Genomic DNA, 23,073 nt, shown 5'->3' with positions numbered 1-23,073 from the left:
AGAGACTTGGGACCAACTCAAAGCAGCCGGGTGAGAGCCTCCCACTGGGCAGGCGTCCCGGAAGGGGCGGTAGCCCCAAAAGCAGGGATCTTTGGAAAGTAGAGCTGCCGGCGAGGCGCCCCTCCCCCCGCCGGAGCAGTGATCGCAGACAGCTGGGAGCATTGGAGAGGTGGCTGTTCACCACAGCGCTTGGACTTGGCGCAACCCACCTGGGCTCTGGGAGGCTGCCCAAAGGAGAAGGTGCTTGGTGAGCTGTTTGGACCGAAAGTGACCATCCCTGAACACAGGGGGCTGCCCAGAGGAGAAGGAGAAATACGGGCTCGGCACGTCGCTTGGAATTGGAGCAGCTGCGCCAGGGCTCTGGGCGGCTATCCGGTGGAACAGCGTGGTGAGTGGTTTGGTCCCAGAGCATCCGCTCCTGAACACAGGGGGGTTGTCTGGAGAAGGAGGAGGAGCGCGGCGGGGTGCTTGGGCTCGAAGTGACTGCACCAGGGCTACGGGTGGCAGTCGGGACAAGAAGGTGCACAGTGAGTTCTTGGGACTCGTGATGCACCAGATCTCTGGGTGACTGCCTGGTGGAGAAAGAGGTGCGTGGTGGGTCACTTGGATTTAGAGCGACCGCACGGAACAACAGGTGGATGCTGGAGGAAAAGGCGTGTGGCGGGTCACTGGGACTCGGAGCGATTGTAAGGGGCTCCAGGTGGCTGCTCAGAGGAGGGGCCGCATAGCCAGGCGAAAAGTGCAGAGCAGGGTCCTAGACCGCTTCTTGGTGGAAGAGCCCCACAGACAAACTGAGGGGCGGAGCGAAGGCTCCAGGACTGCAGGCAGCTTCTCTGAGGAGAGGCAGCCTAAGGAGATTCGTTTGCGAAGGGTGAGGCTTCCAGGCCCAGGAGGTAGGTCCGGGTCCCTGGGAACATTGCAGAAGAAGGCTGCCCAGCCCAGGCGGTAGTTGTGAATTGAACGGAACCTCTGGGAGGAAAACCGACCAGCGAGACCTCCCCACCGGGTGACTCCTCCCTGTCGGGTGAGGTTCTCCCAAAAGGACTGTAAAATCAGAGACACAGGCCCAAACTGGTCTTGCATCAGCCCACATCCTACTTCCCTTTTGGATGACCATTCATCAGCAAGTGAAGGTACCTCTGCCCACTAGCAGGGAATATACCCCACCGGAAGGCCACCACCCCTAGGGAGTCAGCTCCCTTGTGGAGCACTGCATTATCAACTTCCTCCAAGACTTCAGGCTACTGAAGACTAAGAGGGGATATAATAGAAATCTTCAGGGATATTATAAGACAATAGAGGAAATCTGCAATATCACAGCGGTCAACTGATACCTGAACAATATGAGAAAACAAGGAAAGAAAATGCTGCAAACAAATCTAGATGTTACATCAATGAAACCCAACGACAGCATGGCAGAAGAAATGACAGAAAGGGAGTTCAGAATGTATATAATTAAAATGCTCAGGGAAGCAAATGACGAGATGCAAGAGCAAATGCAGGCACTGAATGATCGTACCAATCGACAGTTAAAAGAGCAAATACAGGAAGCAAAAGATCATTTCAATAAAGAGTTAGAGATATTGAAAAAAAACCAAACAGAAATCCTTGAAATGAAGGAAACAATAAACCAAATTAAGAACTCCATAGAAAGCATAACCAATAGAATAGAACACCTGGAAGACAGAACATCAGACATTGAAGATAAAATATTTAACCTTGAAAACAAAGTTGAACAGAGAAGATGGTAAGAAATCATGAACAGAATCTCCAAGAACTATGGGATATCATGAAGAGGCCAAATTTAAGAATTATTGGAATTGAGGAAGGCTTAGAGAAACAGACCAAAGGAATGAACAATCTATTCAATGAAATACTATCAGAAAATTTCCCAAATCTGAAGAATGAAATGGAAGATCAAGTACAAGAGGCTTATAGGACTCCAAATATACAAAATTACAACAGACCCACACCAAGGCACATTATAATGAAAATGCCCAACACACAAAATAAAGACAGAATTTTAAAGGCCGCAAGAGAGAGGAATCAAATTACATTCAGGGGGAAACCAAAACGGATATCAGCAGATTTTTCAATCCAGACCCTAAAAGCTAGAAGGGCCTGGAACAACATTTTTCAAGCCCTGAAAGAAAATGGATGCCAACCAAGAATCTTATACCCAGCAAAACTTACCTTCAAATTTGATGATGAAATAAAATCCTTCCATGATAAACAAAAGCTAAAAGAATTTACAAAAAGAAAGCCAGCATTACAGAACATTCTCAGCAAAATATTCCACGAGGAAGAGATGAAAAACAAAGAAACAAATCAGCAATGGGAGGAACTATCCTAAAGGAATTGTCAAATAAAGGAAGAACCAAGTCGTCTCAAAATAAATAAATAAATAAATAAATAAAATGAACCAAATGACCGGGAATACTAATCATATCTCAATAATAACCCTGAATATTAATGGCCTGAACTCATCAATCAAAAGACATAGATTGGCAGATTGGATTAAAAAGAAAGATCCAACAATATGTTGCCTGCAAGAGACTCACCTCGTAGAAAGAGATACCCATAGACTAAAGGTGAAAGGATGGGGGAAAACATACCATGCACATGGACTCAGCAAAAAAGCTGGGGTATCCATCCTTATTTCAGATAATGTGGACTTCAAGTCAAAACTAGTCAGAAGGGATAAAGAAGGACATTACATACTGCTTAAGGGAACCATAAATCAGCAAGACATAACAATCATAAACATCTATGCCCCAAACAGTGGCTCATCCATGTATGTCAAACAAATCCTTCTCAATTTCAGAAACCAAATAGACCATAACACAATAATACTAAGTGATTTTAACATGCCTCTCTCACCACTGGACAGATCTTCCAGACAAAAATTGAACAAAGAAACCATAGATCTCAATAACACAATCAATAATTTAGACTTAACGGACATTTATAGAATATACCATCCAACCAAGAGCGAATACACTTTCTTCTCAGCAGCACATGGATCCTTCTCTAAAATAGACCATATATTATGCCACAAAGCTAATGTTAGCAAATACAAGAAGATAGAGACACTACCTTGTATTCTATCAGATCATAATGGATTGAAGTTAGAAATAAATGAAAGAGTAAAAAACAGAAGCTACTCCAACACCTGGAGATTAAACAATATGCTATTACATGATGAATGGATAACAGAAGATATTAGGAAGGAAATTAAAAAATTCTTAGAGGTAAATGAGAACAAAGAAACATCATATCAAAATCTTTGGGACACTATGAAAGCAGTACTTAGAGGAAAATTTATTTCATGGAGCGCATTCAATAAAGAAGTAAAAATCAACAAATAAACAACCTAACACTACAGCTCAAAGCCCTAGAAAAAGAAGAACAGACCAACACCAAAAGTAGTAGAAGACAGGAAATAGTTAAACTCAGAGCTGAAATCAACGAAATTGAAACAAAAGAAACTATACAAAAAAATTGACAAAATAAATAGTTGGTTCTTTGAAAAAATAAACAAAATTGAAAAACCCTTAGCCACTCTAACAAAGAGAAGAAGAGAGAAAACCCAAATCACCAAAATTCGGAATGAACAAGGAAATATCACAACAGACACGATTGAAATACAAAACATAATTAGAAGCTATTTTGAAAATCTATATTCTAACCAAATAGAAAATTTCGAAGACATCAACAGGTTTCTAGAGACATATGAATTGCCTAAATTGAACGAGGAGGACATACACAATTTAAATAGAACAATTTCAAGTAATGAAGTAGAAGAGGTCATCAAAAGCCTACCAACAAAGAAAGTCCAGGACCAGATGGGTTCTCAGCCGAGTTCTACAAAATCTTTAAAGAAGAGCTCATTCCAATACTTCTCAAAGTATTCCATGAAATAGAAGAGGAGGGTACCCTCCCAAACTCATTCTATGAAACCAATATTACCCTGATACCCAAGCCAGACAGAGACAAATCGAGGAAAGAAAATTTCAGACCGATATCATTAATGAACATTGACGCAAAAATTCTCAATAAAATTTTAGCAAATTGCATACAAAAATATATTAAAAAGATAGTGCACCACGATCAAGTGGGTTTTATCCCAGGGATGCAAGGTTGGTTCAACATCTGGAAATCAATAAATGTAATTCACCATATCAATAGACTTAAAGTCAAGAATCACATGATTATTTCAATAGATGCAGAAAAAGCATTTGATAAAGTACAACACCCCTTCATGCTCAAAACACTAGAAATAGTGGGAACATTCCTTAACATTGTAAAGGCCATCTATGCTAAGCCTATGGCTAATATCATTCTAAACGGTGAAAAACTGAAAGCATTCCCCCTAAAAACTGGAACAAGACAGGGATGCCCTCTTTCACCACTCCTATTCAATATCGTTCTTGAGACTCTAGCCAGAGCAATTAGACAGACCAAGGAAATTAAAGGAATACGAATAGGAAAAGAAGAACTCAAACTATCCCTATTTGCGGATGATATGATTATATACTTAGAGGAACCAGGAAATTCCACCAGAAAACTGTTAGAACTCATAAGTGAATTCAGTAAAGTGGCAGGTTACAAGATCAATGCTCATAAATCCAATGCATTTTTATACATAAGTGATGAATCCTCAGAAAGAGAAATTATGAAAACTACCCCATTCACCATAGCATCGAAAAAAATAAAATACTTGGGAATCAATCTCACAAAAGAGGTGAAAGACCTCTACAATGAGAACTACAGAACACTAAAGAAAGATATTAAAGAAAACCTTAGAAGATGGAAAGATCTCCCATGTTCTTGGATAGGCCGAATTAATATTGTCAAAATGGCCATACTACCAAAAGTGCTATATAGATTCAATGCAATCCCAATTAAAATCCCAATGACGTACCTTACAGAAATAGAGCAAGCAATCATGAAATTCATCTGGAAGAATAAGAAACCCAGAATAGCTAAAGCAATCCTTCGCAGGAAAATGAAGCAGGGGGTATCGCAATACCCGAACTTCAACTTTATTACAAAGCAATAGTAACAAAGACGGCATGGTACTGGTACCAAAATAGACAGGTAGATCAATGGTACAGAATAGAGGACACGGACACAAACCCAAATAAATACAACTTTCTAATACTAGACAAAGGCGCCAAAAATATGCAATGGAGAAAAGATAGCCTCTTCAACAAATGGTGCTGGGAGAATTGGAAATCCATATGCAACAGAATTAAACTAAACCCATATCTTTCACCCTGCACAAAACTCAACTCAAAATGGATTAAGGACCTTGGAATCAGACCAGAGACTCTGCAGATTATAGAAGAAAAAGTAGGTCCCGATCTTCAACATGTCGGGCTAAGACCAGACTTCCTTAACAGGACTCCCATAGCACAAGAAATAAAAGCAAGAATCAATAACTGGGATAGATTCAAACTAAAAAGCTTTCTCTCAGCAAAGGAAACTATCAGTAATGTGAAGAAAGAGCCTACAGAGTGGGAGAATATCTTTGCCAATCATACTTCAGATAGAGCACTAATCTCCAGAATCTATAAAGAACTCAAAAAACTCTACTCCAAGAATTCAAACAATCCAGTCGACAAATGGGCTAAGGAAATGAACAGACACTTCACAGAAGAAGATGTACAAGCAATCAATAAACATATGAAAAAATGTTCAACATCTCTAGTAATAAGAGAAATGCAAATCAAAACCACCCTAAGATTCCATCTCACCCCAATTAGAATGGCGATTATCAAAAATACAAGCAACAGGTGTTGGCGAGGATGTGGGGAGAAAGGTACACTCATACATTGCTGGTGGGGCTGCAAATTAGTGCAGCCACTCTGGAAAGCAGTGTGGAGATTCCTTAGAAAACTTGGAATGGACCCTCCATTTGACCCAGCTATCCCACTCCTTGGCCTATACCCAAAGGACTTAAAATCAGCATACTACAGAGATACAGCCACATCAATGTTCATAGCTGCTCAATTCACAATAGCCAGACTATGGAACCAACCTAGATGCCCTTCAATTGATGAGTGGATAAAGAAACTGTGGTATATATACACAATGGAATATTACTCAGCCATAAAGAATGACAAAATTATGGCATTTGCAGGCAAATGGATGAAATTGGAGAATATCATGCTAAGTGAGATAAGCCAATCTCAAAAGCCAAAGGACGAATGATATCGCTAATAAGTGGAGGATGACACATAAAGGGGGGGAGGGAAGGGTTAATGTTAGGGTTAGAGTTAGGGTTAGGGAGGGGGGCAAGTATGGAGGAAGAAAGTACTGTATAGAGGGTAAAGAGGGGTAGGAGGGGTGGGGGGAAGGGAAAAAATAACAGAATGAATCAAACAACATTACTCTATGTAAATTTATGAATACACAAATGGTATGCCTTTACGCCATGTACAGAGAAACAACATGTATCCCATTTGTTTACAATAAAAATAAATAAATTAATTAATTAATTAAAAAAAAAAAAAGATTGTAATATTGACCCAGAATAACATTTTATGTTTTATGGTTTGATGTACCTTGTTAAGAGCTTAGATAAGAGGTATCCCCAAAAGCTCCTGTGTTAATACAGGAATGTTTGGAGGTGAAATGATTGAACCGGGAAAGCTGTAACCTAATTAGTCCATCCTAATTTGATAGACTGGGTGGTAACTGGAGGAGGGTGGGGCATGGCTGGAGGAGGAGGGTCACTAGGGGTGTGTCCTGGAAGGGTGCATCTTCCCCATGCCCCTTCCTAACTCCACGTCCATCTACCGTGATGTGCTGCCTCACCTGGGACCCAGAGAAATGGAGTCAGCCTTCTGTGGATTGAGACCACTGAAACTGTGAGTACCAAATAAGATTTTCCTCTTTTAAGTTGGTCTGGTCAGGTATTTTGGTCACAGTGATGAAGAGCTGACTAACATACATCTCTTCTGCATTTTTTCTCTGTGTTCAATTCAGTACAAATGGATTCTTCACATCTATCAAATCCCCAGCGGTCTCACCCAGCTTCCAGTTTATGTCCTTAAGATTCACACCCCTAAACTCGAGTCTCCTGTACTCAACTACTCATCCATTATCTTCTGCTTGGATATTTAATGGGCATTTCAAACTCTGCATGTCTGAAACTGAGCTCCCAACATCCACCCTAAAGCCACAAATCTGTTCCTACCGCCATCTCAGTTTATTAATTCTTTCAGTTGCTCAGGTCCAAATATTTAAAGTTATCCTGAATTTTTTAAATTTCAGATCCCACATTTGAGCATCAACTGATGTGGTAGGCGGAGTAATGGCCTCCGAACATGTCCTGATCTCTGCAATGTGTGAATCTGTTCTTTGCATGGCAAAAAATGTGAATAAGGACCTCAAGACCAGGATAGTCTAGGAAGCCCTAGGGGCAAGAAAGGAATGGATTCTCCTCAAGTCTCCAGAAAAGACATAGCCCTCCTGACACCTTGATTTTAGTCTACGGAAGACTTTTTAAAAAATTTTTATTTATTTATTTTCTTATTTATTTTTTAGTTGCAGTGACAGAGCAGCAAGAGCTATATTCAAAGCATAAAGTAGACCCCTGTTACAGTTGCATTATTTCTGTATTCTTTTTATTAATTTTACTATTATTATTATTTTTTTGGTACCAGGAATTGAACTCAGGGGCACTCGATCACTGAGCCACATCCCCAGCCCTACTTTGTATTTTATTTAGAGACAGGGTCTCACTGAGTTGCGGAGGCTGACTTTGAACCTCCTGCCTCAGGCTCCCAAGCCACTGGGATTAGAAGCATGCGCCACCACACCCAGCTTGTATTTGTTTTATTTTAAGCCACCTCAAATACTCAAAGTTTAATAGTGGTCCACACTGAAGACTTTTAACCTAAAGAACTGAATGACAATAAATTTTATTACCAAACTCATGGTAATTCATTACAGAGGCAATAAAAAAACTAATACACCCCATCACATCAGCTCTACCTTTACAAAATACCAAGGAGCCCACAATCTCTACTGTGAATGCTGGGTCTGAGCTCCATCTTCTCACCTGGATTACTGCAATGGCTTCCTTCCCTATCTCCACCTTCAGCCCCTTTCAGTTCATTCTCTGCACAGCAGCGATCCTGCTAAAAGTCAATGTGAAAATCTCCAACAGCCTCCCATCTCACCTCGCCCCCAGGAAAACCCCAAAGCCTCCGTGGAGTCAAGGGGCCCTGTGTGATCTGGACCCACTGCCCCTCGCCCAGCTGGCAACAGCGGGCTGCCCAGCTCACTCTCCTCCAGCCCTACATGCTATCGTGACACCTCGGGGAGCTGGCGCTTGCTTTTCCTGGGTCTGAAGTGTTGCTCCCTCAGATAGCCAGTGGCCAGCTCCCCTACTTTCTAAAGATTTCCACCCCATGGCAGCCTGCAAGGGCTTCCCTATCTAAACTTCTGTGCTGCCCAAACTCACTTCCTACCCTCTTCAGCTGCTGCAGGGTTCTCCTTAACACCCCCCAACAGAGTACATCCACCCCCTCATTGTTTATTGTTGGTGTCTTCCACTAGCAGACAGCTCCGTGAGGGGGTCCGTGCCTCCCTTGTTCATCATGCCCGTGACAAGCCACCATGCTGGCACACTCAAAATTTAATGAGTATTCGCTGAATCAATGATGGCACTTTGGAGATAGCTTATCAAGTGTTCCAAGTTGCCCTATGTTACAGCAGTCCCCGGCCCTTTAAACTTTCCCAGAATCCTACCCCACTCCTTTCCCTAGGCCCTCTACCTTCCCTCCTTCACCTCTCCACCTCAGGCTGTCTTACCTACAGTTATACTTCTGTCACCTCTCGGTTCTCCAAGTTCAAGGCAGTTTGTACTAAGGACCCAAGTTCAAACACTCCTGTCAGGAATCACTATGCTTTCAGATTTTTGTGACTTTTTGTGCCCTTTCATTGATGAGTACAATGGACTTGCTAGACTTAGAGGACATCCATCACCTGAAATCTGGGCAAATCTGCAAACTGGAATATTTATATAGGTTTTTGGTTTTCCCCCAAATTATCATCCTAAGACCCAAATTAACACCGTTTCAATGTATATTAAGGTCATTTTTTCCTCCATCACGTCAGGAGAGTTACTGTGTAACAACATGGCTGTTCACACCATGACACCTCCCCCTTGATCCGTGAGTACTGGTGTTCAGGCCACCAAACCACTGGCACCCAAGGATGTGAACAATTTACTATCTTTCCCCCACCTGTTTTTGTTTGTTTGGAGTTATCTGCATCTTTATTTTGACTATTATTGGAGCTATAGCTTCTTCACTGGTAATTTCCAGTCTTAAACCCACATATAGTGGGGCTCAGAATTATAAGCTGATGCATAATAAAGGTATCGTTCTACACTCTTCAGGGATTTGTTTCTTCTTTTGTGTACTGGCGAATGGACCCAGGGCCTCTCACATGACAGGCAAGTGCTCTACCACTGGGCTACATCCCCAGCCCTTTTGAATTTTATTCAAGACAGGGTCTAAGTTGCCTAGGCTGGCCTTGAATTTGTGATCCTCCTGCCTCAGTCTCTCAAATAGCTGGAATTACAAGGGTGTGTCACTGTACCTGGCTGATTTTATGCCTTTAAAATGAATATCTAATTGCATTTTATCATAGATTTGTTGATAATATAATAGGTTTTCTCTATCCTCATTTTCTCATCCTGGATACCTACATTTTCAGGTCTTTCGTCTACTAATTCAACCAATACTTGAGGACCTGCTGTGCATTGGCACTGTGACCATGCAGAAAGACACAGTGTGAAGAGGCAGGGCTGGCTTCAGCCTTGTGGAGCTGATAAGGCTCCAAAGCTGACGTGGGGTGTAAAAATGGAAATTCTTTGTCCATGACATGCAGAGGCTCTTAATCTTATAGATGGGTAGCTAAAAGAAGCAAAGTCGGCTGGTACATAATAGGAGAGAAAGACTGTCACGAAATGAGTTCAAAGATGAGACGGGTCCGATCACAAAAGGCCTATATGCTATGATAAAATGCTGTGTTTTATGTAAGTGTCGTGGGACTAACTCACAAAGCTATTTCTTGATCATTGTTTTTCTTTCTTACTGCTTTCCTTTTTCCTTAAATTTTATATTACTCTTCTTTAACATTAGCTATAACCTTTCCAAGACCCACCTTTGATTTTCTTAAAGTTCTTAGTGAGACCAGGTTCTAGGAGAGCCGAAGGCAGTTTAAGGCACATGGCACCATGGAAGTAGTTTTGAGTAGGTACACCAAGTAGGTCAGCAAGAGAAACCAGTAGGTCCACTTTCATGACCCACCAAATGGAAGAAATGCTAAAAACTAAACATTTCTCAAGTTTAACATTGAAAAAATTTTTCCAACTGGAAGTAAAATAAGTACATCCCATGATCTAATTCACAGGGCATATATAATAATACACAACACACATACTATCTTCTCTTTTGAAAGGTTGTTCTTTTTTTTAAGATTCTCAAATTCATTTTAGCACCATTTGACTAGTGTATTGTTTGAAGAATCTGTATAATTTTCAGAAAAACTTTACAAATATTTTAATATCTAATACTTCTTCATATTCTACAGAGCAATAAATCATTATTCATGTTTGTATAAAAGAGCAGTGATTTAAAAACAATTCCAAATGATACATCTTCCATAATAGTAATCTTAAAAATTTATAATTATATAATTTAAAGATTCAGATGTTTCCTAATTTCGCAGATTTCCAGAAGATTCAAACACTACCTTGCTAACATGAATGCTGATTCTATTATGATAGTACTATGTTGAAAAAATTATTAATTCTGTCCTTTTATGGGGCAGCTTAGCAAAAGGAGACCTTTGGAACAAAGCTGTAAACAAACAAACAAACAAAAAACCCTAGTGCAAACACTGCATGTGCTCTACACCTTTAACCATATTTTCACATTTTCCTCTTGCCCTAGGTTTATGGTAGTCTTCCTGAAGGTGAGATTAATTTCTGAGCCATCTCTGCAACTCCTCCAAAATTAGACATAGGGCTCTGCACAGACTATATGATCAATAAGTATTTGCTAACCAATAGGCAGTATATTTATAATCCATAATAAGATTTAGAAAAGAGAAGGTTAATGAGGTATTACAAGTGAACAGGAACTGTCTTCAGAATAAAGGGATTTACTTTTTGGAGAATGGGATCCTGGGTTCAATATTCCACGGAGATTCTACTCAGAGCGCAGTGTGGGAGACGAGGGCTTTCATTAGAATGTAAACCAGCCCCTGGATTCCTTCAGTGAAGAAAGCTTGTTACTAAAAAAAGGCAGCTGAGCCACATGCCTGTAAGCCCAGAGACTTTGGAGGTTGAGGCAGGAGGATGACAAGTCTGAGGCCAGCCTGTGTAACTCAGCAAGACCCTTTCTCAAAAAATTAAAAGGGCTGGGGATGGAGCCGGGTGGTGGAGCTCCCCCTGGGTTCAAACCCTGATACCCAAGGGCGGTGGGGGGAGGGGATGTCAGTTGGAGTACATACACAGAATGTTTAGTAACATGGCCTGCTGTCATCCAGTTACCATCTCACAGTGAGGCTGTGGACTGGCACTGGTCTGGAGACCACTGGGAAGCATGGTTCCATACTACCACTAATGTTGGACTAATGATGATAATTCTACTGATTAGCATTTAGACCCTGCTTCCTTCATGCCAGATGCTATGCTAGGCAATTAAGTACTTTCTATGGACTATTTCATTTAAACTCTTAAACCCCAGGGAGGTTTACTTTATTATTTCCATTTTTCAAATGAGGAAATTTAAGCCTTCAGAAGTTTGACTCATTTATCCAACTACTAGCAGCTCGTCCGTGATAGAGCAGGTGGCTGAAGTTAGGCAGTTTGGTCCCAGTGTGACCCTAGCTATGTGCACAGCCACAGGCTTCACCAATAACTATGCTGTTGCCCAATCTCACTGAAGACTGGGGTCATGTTGCACCACTGTGGGCTGAAGAAATACTGACACTATGGGAGATGTCAGGCAGCATAAGACAGAAAAACACGCCGAAGACAGATTTCTAAATCTTTTTGATGGATTTAAAAAACCACTGTTCTAATTGCCCAGATGAAGTTAGACAGATATTTAATATGTGAAAATTTTTTTTTTTTTTTTTTTTTTTTTTTTTTTTGGGTACTGGGGATTGAGCCCACAGGTGCTCTATCATTGAGCTACACCCCAAGTTATTTTTATTTATTTATTTATTTTTGAGATGGGGTCTCACTATGTTGCCTGGAATGGCCTGGAACTTGTAATTCTTCTGTGTTGGCTGGGATTGCAGTTGAGTCACTGTGCCCAGCTTACTGTATCTTTTGAGCATGGTGTGCCTTACTGGAAACAATGGACTTAATCATTACCAAGACTTTTGGAAAGCCACTTTGTTTGCCTCAGTTTTAATAGGCTCAAACTCCCCCCAAAGACATCATACTTGTTTTTCAACATCTATTTAAAACCTTGCTAGAAAACATAAGGTCAAAATTCAAAATTTATTTGCAAAACCTTATTTGTAGACCTCTAATAAATTACCTCATTTTGATTTCAAGTAATTAGCTTTTTTTTTTTTTTGGGTACTGGTGACCTAACTCAAAGGTGATAACCACTGAGCCACATCCCTTTCCCTTTTTATTTTTTCTTTTGAGACAGGGTCTTGCCATATTGCTCAGGACTTTTGCTAAGTTGCTGAAGCTGGCTTTGAACTCAAGATTCTCCTGCCTCAGCCTCCTGAGCCACTGGGATTACAGGCATGTGCCAACCACCAGCCTGGCTCAGCTTTTTAAATAACACTCAAATGAAAAATTATTCACTTTTAATTTGATATTGCTTCATATTAAATATAACTCGAATAATCAATTTTTGAAGAATTCTACATTCTAATGGTACTTTAAAAATATTTAAACTTAGAGAAAGACCTCCCAAGTTCAGTCAATGTTTATGTACCATAATAATATATATACCACTCCCCACAATTAAGTTTGTGAGTCAGAGGTTTTATTAGAAGTTCAAATGAATGGGCTATGTAGTGCTTTTCAATAACATCTTTATGATTTTTTTGATTGCATAACATTTTAAAAGCCAATTTACTATTTAAAAAAGTATAGTTAGTACAATATGCTAAAATACTGACTTGGCTTATTTAATGTAGTTTAGTTTGATACTTGAGCAAATGAATAAGATCCAACAAAGCTAATATCTAAAGAACAGAGAGAGTATCACCAGACTCCCTAAGGAAGTGAACATATTTATTTTACCTCTGACATTTACTAAGTGAACTTTTAGCCATCTTAAAGAAAAACCCACAGTATTTGCTTGCAGTATCACTACTGTTAACTTCTGAAGTTACATTTTATATGAATTGTCGCCCTAAATGGAGAATTTAACCCATAAATATTAGAAAACTTCTGTGTTGTTAACAAAGTAAAGGATAGTCCTATTACATTAGCTTTAATAAAACAGTTGATGAACTATGATGTACATTCTGTGGCAGGTGAGGGAACTATAATCATTTAAGGGAACTCCTCAAGAGTAGGGGTTCTTGCCTGGCATGGTGGCGCAAGCCTATAAACCCTGCGACTTGGGGAGGCTAAGGCAGGGGCTCACAAGTTCAAAGTCAGGCTTAGCAACTTATTGAGGCCTTAAGCAACTTAGTGAGATCCTGTCTCAAAAAAAAAAAAAAAAGTAAAAAGGGCTGGGGATGTGGCTCAATGGTTAAGTACCCCTGGTTCACTCTCCAGCACACACACACACAAAAGAGTAGGAGCTCTTTTATCAATCTCTCCAGGTTTTCAGCTTACTTTTATGACTACTCTCCTTTAGCCTCCTTAGGTTTTTCTGCCACCAGCTACCCTCCTCTGATGTGAAATGTCTGTACCCCAGAGTTCCATCCTTGATTCTCTTCTCATTCCATATGATTTCCCTGGAGAAAATCACTCACATTTAAACTTCGATGGTGCAACGTTTAATCCGATGGCCTCTGTCTCAGATCTTTCTTTGGTTGCAGGCTCACAGACTGAGCTTGGCCTACAGGACATCCCCATCTAAATGGCAGGACTTGCAAACATTCATATTCAAAACCAAATTCAGTATCTACCCTGTTTCTTACGTCCCTTACCAAGAGTACTTCTGGGGCTGGGGAGAGCTCAGTCGGTAGAGTGCTTGCCTTGTAAGCACAAGGCCCTGGGTTCAAGAGTATTTCTTCTTTTGTGTTTCAGACAAATAGAAGAATCCACAAGTCCAACACCAGGAGTCACCCTCACCTCTCTCTTTTCAGCTCCTCTATCACCAAAACCTGCCAATGCTGCCCCTCACAGAGGCCCCCTGCGCCCTATTCCTATCACCAGCTCCTCTATTATCTCATCATCTCCTCACTAAATGACTCAAAAGTCTCCCAATTTTTTCCTGTCTCTAATTTTGGTTTCCCACTAATCTGTGATCCTTTTCAAATGCAAAACTGATCATGTCACTGACCCAAAGCCTATAACCTTTAGGAAAAAAGTCTACAGCTCTTATGTTCTTTTTGGTCTATTTGTCTCTCCAGCTTAATTTCCTCCCACACTGTTCTAATGTACACGAAGAACACTCTGCTTCAGCCACAATGACCTACTGCCAACAGCTGCCCTCTTTTCCTCCTACCCTTGCCCAAGCCATTCCTCTGCCTCAGAAGCCCTCCTGTCCTCATACAAAATCCACCTGGGCATCTCCTCTTCACCCTTTATAAAAAACAAGTCCAGGACTGAGGAAGTACCTTACTTACCCACTGTGAGTACTCAATACAGGTTTGCTCTGGGACTGAATCAATAATAATCCTTTACATGAGAAAATTTATTTACAATATACCAATACTATCATTCATATCTATAATCTTATTTATTTTGATTCTCACAACTAGACTATTAGACAACCACTTTACATTACAAATGATCAAATAAAAGTCCCTGCCTTTCCCAAGGTAGCATGGCCAGAAATTAATACAATCATCCTTAACCAAAGGCTTGTCCTCTTTATTACTGTCCTACTCAAATTATCAGATACACAATGAAGCCCACTATGTGTTAAAAGGAATGCAAAAGTCTTGCTCCAAATGGGCTTAATCTAATCAGAGGTGCAAGATTCATAGTATAAAACAAGATAAAAATCTACAAGATGGTATAGTGCTGTACTTCTACAGTGATAAATTATGTAGCCTCGCCAGTGTGGGACAGAAGTGCCTTTAGTGGGCGTTGCTGGCCTTATCCTGGAAGACTTTACAGGCAGGGTGAGGGAGGAACAACAAGCTCCTGCAGCAGGATTATACTATGAGTAGGAATGGTGAAGAAGATAGGCATTTCTGGGAGTCCAACAATTTGAGTGCAGTGCAAGACAGGTTTGGGGGACAAGGAGAAAACATACCCTAAATGGAACTTTCTACCTTTGACTGAACTCCTAGGAGTTTCAGAAAGTAACACAGAGAGAAGAAAGTATCCTCACAATGAAGAAAAGAAAAACTTGTATCAAATTTATGATAGAAGACAGCAGGAACACATTCCTTTGCTATATTTTTGTCATTCTTTTGCATTTAATAAGGTTAACTTCCCACCAGTTATTTTTGAGTTCTGATATGACCAAGAGATAAGAAAAAGAAAGGCTACCCTGTCTCTTCACTGCTACCTTGTTACTCCTTGCTAACATCCTTCAGTTAGCTACATTAAGTTAAGCATCAGAGGAGTGAAGAGCAATGCAGGGATGAGCCTGGAAACTCACACAAGCAGACAACCCCCCCCATAGGATTTCATTGTTTTGTCTTATCTCTATATGGAAAACTGTTTCTCTAAAGCTCTTATCCATTAACAAACACTGTACAAGGTGCTGGAAGGAAAAAGAGATTTTGAAAATCGTCCCTGCAGTGGACATTTCAGTGCCTTTTCCTTCCACTTCCACCTCCTGACCAGCCTGTTCTTTCATAAGTGCACCGGCAAGCCCTAAAATAAAACAATGTTGCTTTTCACAGTTGCCTTCATTTGCTGAATAAGATTTCATTCAAGTCAACTTTGAGAATCCTAAAATAATTCTTCTAACCCACAACGAAATACTTTGTAGTACATATCCCCATTTTGCAACCTCAAAATCCAGGTGTAACTACCAAATAGAGTCCTTGTTACCTTAGCATGGAGATCACAATGCCGTTTCTTTCTCCTTTTTTAAAAAAATACAACCGCCTAGTCTTTACTGTTAAGATTTAACCTCACCTTTTTTTGTGTGTCAGTAACGACAGATGTTTTTAAATCCTTATCTTGACAATTTGTTGTATTTCTAATGAGCATCACTGTGTTTGTATCTTGGGTGAGAAGGCTGCTTGGTAATTTTGCTTATGAAAATTAGAGCTTGAGGAACATGGAATACAGAAGTACTACTAATCATCGATACTGTCTAAAAACGAATCCCCCCTTCTCTAAATGTCAGGAGCAAGTAGTTAAGCTTCATGAAGTGTTCAACCTGAAGTTATTACCTACACGTACTTCAGCTTGTAGATCATGAGTTCTGAATAAATCACTTGTTTGGACAATTAATCTGGAAAAAGTCCCCATATAGTTTCAGAGGGGAAAGCCTAATCTGGCGAAATATGATAAATGTCCACTGCTTCTCAGCTTCAATGAATCTTTGAATGATTTCCTTGTTAAGTGGAAAGGAATTCTTCTTGGTGAACCTGTCATTCGTGGAGGAGAACTCTCCCTAGTGGCAAAGATGAATCGTCTCCTACACGACCCCAAAGGGGCTCTTCCCTTTCCCGCCGGCACCGTCTGCGCGGCGGGGGGAACGGACCGAGGGCCGTCGGATCCAGGCCTGCTCGCCGTCTCTCGGGTTTTCCTTCCGCCTCCCGGCCGGCTGCTCCTGGCCCGCGCCCCTCTCCGGGCAGAATTCCTACAACCCCAAAGCTCCCCCGCAACACTCGGCCGGAGCCTTCAGCCCAGTGCCCCGGGCACGGCCGGCCGGAGTCCGCCGCAGCCCCTGCGGGCTGAGTCAGCACTCGAGGGCTCGACCGGCCCGCCCAGACGCCCCGGGCAGGCGGGCGCACGCGGGCGGGCGCGGGTGACAGGGCGGCGGCGCGCCGACCCGGCCGTGCTCGCGCTCCCGCCGCCCGCAGGGCCCCGCCCGGCCGCCCCGCACGCAGGGCCCGCGGGGCCTCTCGGGGCGCGGCGGGGCGGCGGCGGCCAACGGCGGGCGGGCAACAGGTGCGCCGCCGCCGGCAGCCCGGTCCGCCCTCCCGCCGCGCGCCGCGCCTTTACCTGCAGCGGCCGCCGATCCCGGAGCGGGGCGGGCCGGCGCCTTCCCGCGGGGGGCCGGTCGCCCGGCGCTCGGGCGATCGCGGCCGACGCCTGGCCTGGAACAGCGACGGGGAGGCGCGGGCGAAGCGGGGGAGGCGCGGCCGCGCGACCAGGCCTCAGGGGCAGCGACGTCCGCCGGCGACCCGGCCGCCACTTCGCTCGGTGCCCCCGGCGACGCGCGCGGGTCGGCGTTCCCTCGCGGCTTTTGGTCCCTCCCTCTCGCCGTCCTTCTGGCCCCGCCCAGCCCCGGTTGTCAGGGCAACCCGCGCGACGCCTGCCGCGAAGGAGAGGCGTTAGGAGGGCGGCGGCGCCGGGGCTCCGCCCGTGGGGCCCGAGAGCAGCTGAGCCTGGAGCCCGAGTAAGGGCGGCGCGGCGGGGCGGGGCGGGGCGGCCGGGGCGCGGGGCGGCCGGCGCCTGCGCTGCAGGCGGAGGGCTGGGCCGGCGGGGCCGCGGCGCGGGACCCGAGCTCGGGGCTGCGCCCTCCCCGAAGCCCAGGCCTGGCGCTGGTACCCGGCCGCCGCGGCCGGCGGTTCAGGGGATGGTTCGGGTCTGAGCGCCCAGTGCCGCTGCTGCTGCCGAAGGCCGGGCGCCGACCGTGCGCGTCGGAGCGCGTCGCTGCGCCGGGTCTGCCCGGAGGAGGGCCGGCCGCCCGAGCTGACGCGCGCCGTTGTTCCCCTTTCTTACTTTTTAAATCGTTTTTGCCTTTCTGTTTCCCCACAGTGTATCTGCCGTGCGGCCAACGGCGTGCAGCTCACAGTTACCGGCTCTAGCAGAGCCATTGCTTTATTTAGGGACTTTGCCCTATGCCGGTCTTTCCTTGTCTCCACCCAAGCAGTTTTATTACCCTTTTTGTTGTTAAAGAACAGTGTTTTCTATGGAGACTACAAAGATCCTGAACCTTTATACAAGAAGGCAGTTCGCCTCTCAACACCAAATCTTTTCTTGCACAATTACAGAAACTAAGTATTCAGGCCAAATCTAAAATTCTTTGGTGGGGGGAATGGAGACATTTTTAAGGGTCATTTATTTTCAATAAGAAAGTTTTAAAAACTTTTTCCTTTTTTCTAACTCATTTGCTGAGGAGAGAGCTGACAAGTTGGGAGTTATGGTTGCTTGGGTGGATAGGATTTTTATACAGTATTACTTACATTTGTAACTTTTTGGATTCTGTTTGTATCTAACCTATTGAAGGAAGCTTAGCATACAGCAATGCTAACATTTTTCTCTGTCAGCGGGATGCTACGCTGTGTATCTTCTCTCCTTGGAGAAGAAATAATTTGAAATGAAATATCTTAAAAAGAGCAGGCTTATTTCTTCAGGTTTTTGATATTGTTTAAAGGTGCAAACTATAAATTTCAAAACCTTCAGTGCTCACTGTCTCTATCCATTCTTTCATACATAGTTCCTGATATGATACAGCTCTGCTTTAGAACTGGGGATTGAAGGACAAACAGGACAATGCTAGTTTTGGTCATCCCAAGAAAACTAAGCAGAGACTCTCAAGGACTTCTGATGTCCTTGGGGTCTGAGATGAACAGAAGGCTTTCTGCAGAAAGCAAAACCAACTTGCAGGATGAGGGAAAGGGATTCCAGAGAGAGGAAGTCCCTTGTGCATAGACAGACCCTGAGACCTGAGAGAGTGCTGGGGTTGGAAACTCAAAGTAGGGAGATTGGTAGAGCTGCAGCTGCGAGGGTGGGGAGCTTTGGTTGAGAAAAGGGATGCAGGGAGGAGGACATGCTGGAAAAGTCAACAGGAGCCAGATCAGGAAGGCTTTGTAAAAGTGTATAAGAAATGTAATACGGAGATGAACTGCACAGTAGTATCTCATCTCATTGAAGTTTTAGGCGGAAATATTTATTTATTTGGTACTGGGGATTGAACCCAGGTGTCTTTTACCACTGAGCTACATCACCAGCCCTTGTTAAGTAATTTATGCCTAAGAAATAACTAGATTTATTCCTTTTCACATATTTAATTTTAAGTGATTCAAATAATTACATTTTACCTTAGGAAATTCTATCACAGTCTAATAAGCACCATTTTGGGTAAATATTTACTAAGTCATTCACAGTAAATTATTTAAAAGGACCAGATTAAATCATCTCTAATGTCCCTTTTAACTTCAGTGTTTATATCCAACTAGATTTTACCTGAGACTGCAGTTATTTTATTCTGTCAAAGACAATGGAAACACTATGAATATGATTACAATTATAATTATACTGTTGTTATATTAGCGATATATTGTTATAGGTGCCTCAAGGAACATATTTTAAGATTTGCATTTATGTACAACCTTTAGTTATTGAGGGGTTTCAAATAACATTTTACAATAGTAGTTGAAAGTAGCATTAGTAAATTGATGGAGAGGAAAGATCCTTAATTGCTTATAAGGCTGAAGCATGTAAGGACAACACCAAGGACACACTAGAGCTACCCCTCAAGTCGTCACATCCATTCTGTTTCCACAGCTTTGGTTTTCCATTACTTTTAGGAATGACCTTTGTTAATTAAGTCATTAAAATCCAATAAACATAAACTCTTCAAACCCCAGAACCAAATTTTACTGTGGGAATGAGCAAAGGGAAATGGGCTGCTGCTGATCTACAGAGTAATAGTTGGTCAATGAGCCTAGAAACAATTCCTCAGGGAAAGGGTGAATCAAATAGTTCCTGACCTTGTACTCCTCAGCACAGCTCGGGCACTTGGCTTGTGCTGTTCCATCTTTGTTCTTTTCCTAAACTAACTTCACTGTTGGAAAGATATCCCACGCATAAAACAACATGGAAAAGGTACATTGTTTTTTTCAACAATACTATCTCTTCCCTGACTTCTTAGTGACAATACCAAGGCTCTGGAGTTCTTTAGACCAAATCTAAACCCAAAGTAAATAAACAGACAAACCTAAAGAAATACACAATCTGGTAAAAACTCTGTCAAGTGAAACATTGAGATAGACCCAGATCCTGATCCCTAAACTCTCCAGGTCAACTACAGATTTGATGTTGATTATGTCAGGTTTGATTACAAGTACAGCTTCTCACACACACACACATATTATATGCATACATACACACATATATATATTTTCATAACCTAGATATACACATCTATGTATCTGAGCCTAATTTAGGTAGCAGTTTCCTGCTACACATCAGTCATTTTAAAGAAATGCTAAGTGGAGATCTAAACTATTTCAGTCACTGAGGGACGGGTGCATACGCTTAAGAGTGGACTTCTGTCTCTAAACGTGTTTCCCCATCAGTTACTGCAGCCTGAAATCTGAATCGCCCTTACTCCTTGGGTTCACTCACCACCCATCACCCCCGCTCCTTCCAACCTGTATGTCTATTTATTCGTCTTCCAAGTGTACCCTGAGTGTGCTCCCTTCTGTGTCCCAGCTAGAATCCCCAAGCCATGATCTCACTTAGGCAAGATTATAGGCTCTGCCAACTTCTGCATTTCCTTTCCCCCACTCCCACCTGCGCTCTGTCTGAGAGCCAGTCACTTTTCCAAGATGTGCATCTGACTGTCACTTCCTTGCTCAAAAGCCCTCTCAAATTCTTATCCTGACATAACTGCCTCTTCAAACTTTGTACATTTTGGATCCTAGAGGTATCATGCTTCTTTTAGTCACTTAAGCAGACCAAACTCCTTTCAGAACTGTGGATCTTTGCACAAACCATCCTCTGCTAGGAATGTCATTCCCTTCTCTCGTACACATGCCTCCTAGTGTCCTTCAGGCTTTGTTTAAATGTCGTTTTCCTACTGAGTCCTTTCCTGACTCCCTGAAGTAGGTAGTGCCCCCCCCCCCCATGTTATTTCCACCTTGACTCACCTCTCTCTCTCTTTTCTCCTCTCTTCCTCTCCTGGAGATTGAATCCAGGGGTGCTATATCCCTAGTCTGTTTTATTCTTTATTTTGAGACAGAGTCTCACTGTTTCCCAGACTGGCCTTGAATTTTTGATCCTCCTGCTGTAGCTTCCGGAGTGGCTGAGATTACAGGCATGGCCACTGCTCCCAGTTTGTGCTTTTCTCTTCATAGCAATAATACAATTTGTAATTATTTTGTTAATTTTTTAAAAATCTACTTCCTCTACCAGACTTTAGAGTGGTGAAAGAGGGCAGGGGCCCTGTCTTGTCATTTTGTTCCTTCTGCCTAAAGGGAGTGTGCCTTAATCAAACATTAATTTAACAAATAACATTGCTGTTAACGGCTGGATACCTAATTTTATTTGCTTAAGAATATCATAGTATACTTTAAAAAAAAGTAGAAAGCCCTTTTACTGTACAGCAGAAAGGGTGGTGCCAATTTGAAGTGCTTCTTATGGAGTATGTTTGGGCAAAATTCATTTAAATCAGGTGCTTATAAATATCAGGTCTATTTCAAATATGGTGTTTCATTTTCTTTTCTTATCTAAATGGATATTTTAAGAGTTTTATTTTATCCAGTAAGATTAAGGAAATAGGTGAAGTAGTCTAATTGTTTTGGACTAAATGGCCATTAGGTCATAAGGCCTAACAAAATTTTTGTAATACCATGAAGTACTTGCTCATTAATTATCAGGGAGATTGGTCAGGATTTTAAAGTAATTTCTTACCTCACCCAGGAACCCTTTAACAAATCTGTATAACATTTTTTTTTCTCAAGTAATCTTAGCCCCTAAAGAATATTAACTCTGTCAATTAAATTATAATTCACATCTCATTATTAAGAAATACTTACATAAGTCAAGTTTAAAACTTTTTTAAAACCAATTTGAAAGCATCACCTTTTAAACGGTTCTATTTTTAAATCCCCATCAAAATACTAAAAGTTGTTGCAGTCCTGACCTCTGATGCTCAGTGAACCCCAGGAAGGGACAAAAACGATTCGGTGGTTGAAGCCCTGTCCCCAGAAGCTTGGCTCCCCCACCCCCCCACATTCTCTCCTGCTGCACCTCTTCTTGCTGACTTGCTGTGCTTGATCTTGACAGGCAGAGGAGAGCACTGTTAGGACTTGTCCGATCCTAACCAGCCAACCAGATTCAAGGAGGGGCTTGTGTTTACCAGCATCATTCAAGAATGACCTGGATGACTCATTAAATTCAGAAGGTGGTGCAAACTTATTAAGTAAACAGCTCACACATGTGTCCTGTGCTCATGTGTTCACAGGCAGAGCTGGGGGTGTTTATCCTCAGGATGCTGGGGGGCGTCTCGGGTTCTTCTCTTAGGGAAGGCATGCCCTTCTCATGACACAGGAGCCAGTTCTGTATCCCCTTCCCCTTCCAGGTGGTCAGGGACCCTTCCTGGGCATCGCATTTTCCTCTCTTGTCTCCTGCTCTGCCTGGAATGCTCTCACTGTCCATTTCTCCGTCTGTCCTCTACGGCCTCTCCTGGATAGTACCATCTCTTAGCAACTTTGTGCATCTGTTTAACCTCCTCCTGAACACAAGTGAATTTCCTCTCCTCGGTACTGTGTCTGCTTTTTATTAATATTTTTGTTATTCTAACATGCTGTAATCCATATACGTGCTCAGTTCTCTGGTGAGGAATTTCCTTGAGATAGGGATTAGATCTTCACCTCTCAGATGCTAGTGGATCCCTTATTCACATTATTACAAGTGAATAAAGGAATGGAAAAATCAGTCACAGAATTTTAGTTTTTAAAATGATCTACATATCTTGTTTACCCAAGACAATTAGATTAATCAATCAGACTTGTGCAAGTTCTTTTGTTCTC

At 42.4% G+C, this 23,073-nt stretch overlaps 2 protein-coding genes across 7 annotated transcripts in view; one reads left to right on the top strand and one right to left on the bottom strand.

The window, feature by feature from the left end:
- DHX32 (DEAH-box helicase 32 (putative)) overlaps positions 1-17,514 on the bottom strand; it is a 56,708-nt gene extending 39,194 nt beyond the window's left edge. Inside the window, exon 1 of one of the 2 annotated variants that reach the window (XM_079137292.1) lies at positions 17,312-17,514. The gene's annotated coding sequence lies outside the window, so the exon portion shown is untranslated. Of the gene's footprint in view, positions 1-16,537; positions 17,042-17,311 lie in introns of those variants that run through there. The other variant, XM_079137293.1, reaches the window with a different exon arrangement.
- Positions 17,515-17,606: 92 nt separating this feature from the next.
- The window catches only part of FANK1 (fibronectin type III and ankyrin repeat domains 1), a 92,381-nt gene continuing 86,914 nt past the window's right edge, over positions 17,607-23,073 (top strand). For 3 of the 5 annotated variants that reach the window (XR_013763360.1, XM_079137299.1, XM_079137294.1), the window contains exon 1: positions 17,622-17,708. The gene's annotated coding sequence lies outside the window, so the exon portion shown is untranslated. Of the gene's footprint in view, positions 17,709-20,708; positions 22,446-23,073 lie in introns of those variants that run through there. The other 2 variants (XM_079137295.1, XM_079137296.1) reach the window with 2 other exon arrangements.

Source organism: Sciurus vulgaris (assembly GCF_902686455.1).
Source record: "Sciurus vulgaris genome assembly, chromosome: 4".
Classification (NCBI taxonomy): Eukaryota; Metazoa; Chordata; class Mammalia; order Rodentia; family Sciuridae; genus Sciurus; species Sciurus vulgaris.
The sequence above is the reverse complement of the archived record's forward strand: the minus strand, read 5'-3'. Positions and strand labels throughout refer to the sequence as shown.